Here is a 2,364-nt window from a genome sequence, read left to right on the forward strand (position 1 = left end):
TCCATATAATTTTTGAAAACCACAAAAAAAATGTTTAACATCATAAAAACCAAAAAAATTTTATGTTTGAGTCTAGTATCAATTTTTAAGTTTGGTGTCAATTACATGTTTCTGTTCTTCTTGCATTTTTCGAATTTATGCATGTGTCTTCATTAATCTTCAAGTTGTTCTTGATGACTTGCTTGCTCTGATCTTTAAATTCTCTTGTTATGTGTGTTTTGTTGTTTTTCTTATGCATTCTCAATTTGTTAGAGTCTCTAATACAAAATTTCTAAGTTTGGTGTCCTGCATGCATTGTTTATTTGATCTTAGTTGCATTTTTACTATTTTTCATCATTAAAAATTCAAAAATATTTTCAAAATTGCGTCTTTTCAAGTCAATGATACAGAGAATTGAAGACTCAGAACATTCAATAGAGGAATCAAACAAAAAAAGCTGGGCGTTCAAAATGCCCAGTGAAGAAGGAAAACTGGCGTTTAAACGCCAGCCAGGGTACCTGGCTGGGCGTTTAACGCCCAAAAGGTAGCATTTTGGGCGTTAAACGCCAGAATGGATGCCATTCTGGGCGTTTAACGCCAGAAGAACACTAGAGGGAAGATTTTGTTTTTAATTCAAATTATTTTTAAAATCTTCATAATTTTTCAAAATCAAATTTTTTCAAATCATATTTTTTCAATCATATCTCTTCAAAATTAATTTCTTTCCATTTTTTATTATTTTTGAAAATCCTTGTTATAATTAATGATTTACTTCAAAATTTTCTAGTTGTTACTTGCCTATTAAGAAAGGATCAAAAGTTTTAATTCTAGAATCATATCTTCCAATTTCTTGTTAGTCAAGTAATCAACTTTAATTTTAAAACTTTCTCTTTTTAGTCTGATTTTCAATCATATCTTCTCAATCATATCTTTTCAATCACATCTTTTTCAAAATTAATTTTCAATCATATCTTTTTAATTTCTAATTTCAAACTCTTTTCAAAAATTACTTAATTTCTTTCCCAATTTGAGTTTTCGAAAATCTCAATAAAATTTTCAAATTTTTTTTTATTATTTCAAAATATTTTTAATTTATTTTCAAAAATTCTTCCCCTCTTCTCACATCCTTCTATTTAAAGGACTAACACTCCTTCGCAAGGTATAATTCGAACCCCCTCCTTCTTTATATGTTCGAATTCTCTTCCATCTACCTCCTCCTTCTATTCTTCTTTTCCTCTGACACCTCAAGGAATCTCTATACTGTGACATAGAGGATTCCCTACTTTCTCGTTCTCTTCTCTTTCATATGAGCAGAAGCAAAGATAAAGGCATACTTGTTCAAGCTGATCCTGAACCTAAAAGGACCTTGAAGAGAAAGCTAAGAGAAGCTAAAGCACAATTCTCTTTAGAGGGCCTAACAGAGCTCTTCAAGGAAGAAGAAACCATGGCAGCCGAAAACAACAATGCCAACAATGCAAGGAAGGTGCTTGGTGACTTTACTGCACCTACTCCCAACTTCTATGGGAGAAGCATCTCAATCCCTGCCATTGGAGAAAACAACTTTAAGCTTAAGCCTCAATTAGTTTCTCTAATGCAACAGAATTGCAAGTTTCATGGACTTCCATTGGAAGATCCTCATCAGTTTTTAGCTGAATTCTTGCAAATCTGTGACACTGTCAAGACCAATGGGGTTGACCTTGAAGTCTACAGAATTATGCTTTTTCCTTTTGCTGTAAGAGACAGAGCTAGGACATGGTTGGATTCACAACCTAAAGAAAGCCTGAACTCTTGGGAAAAGCTAGTCAATGCCTTCTTGGCAAAGTTCTTTCCACCTCAAAAATTGAGCAAGCTTAGAGTGAAAGTCCAAACCTTCAGACAGAAGGAAGGAGAATCCCTCTATGAAGCTTGGGAAAGATACAAGCAATTGATCAGAAGGTGCCCTTCTGACATGCTTTCAGAATGGAGCATCATAGGTATTTTCTATGATGGTCTGTCTGAATTATCCAAGATGTCATTGGATAGCTCTGCTGGAGGATCTCTTCATCTGAAGAAGACGCCTGCAGAAGCTTAGGAACTCATTAAAATGGTTGCAAGTAACCAATTCATGTACACTTCTGAAAGGAATCCTGTGAATAATGGGATAGCTCAGAAGAAAGGAGTTCTTGAGAGTGATACTCTGAATGCCATATTGGCTCAGAATAAAATATTGACTCAGCAAGTCAATATGATTTTTCAGAGTCTGTCTGGAATGCAAGCAGCAACAGGCAGTACCAAGGAAGCTTCCTCTGAAGAAGAAGCTTATGATCCTGAGAACCCAGCAATGGAAGAGGTGAATTACATGGGAGAAACCCTATGGAAACACCTATAACCCTTCATGGAGAAATC

The 2,364-nt window shown here is 34.7% G+C and overlaps 1 non-coding gene across 1 annotated transcript; it reads right to left on the reverse strand.

Annotated features, from left to right (window-relative positions):
* Positions 1–1,825: 1,825 nt before the first annotated feature.
* On the reverse strand, positions 1,826–1,933 carry LOC148544911 (small nucleolar RNA R71). The gene has a single exon (XR_015901664.1). It is a non-coding gene; the product is annotated as a small nucleolar RNA R71 (small nucleolar RNA).
* Between the last annotated feature and the right edge of the window lie 431 nt (positions 1,934–2,364).

Source organism: Arachis ipaensis, chromosome B9, assembly GCF_059453495.1.
Source record: "Arachis ipaensis isolate K30076 ecotype BB chromosome B9, ASM5945349v1, whole genome shotgun sequence".
NCBI lineage: Eukaryota > Viridiplantae > Streptophyta > Magnoliopsida > Fabales > Fabaceae > Arachis > Arachis ipaensis.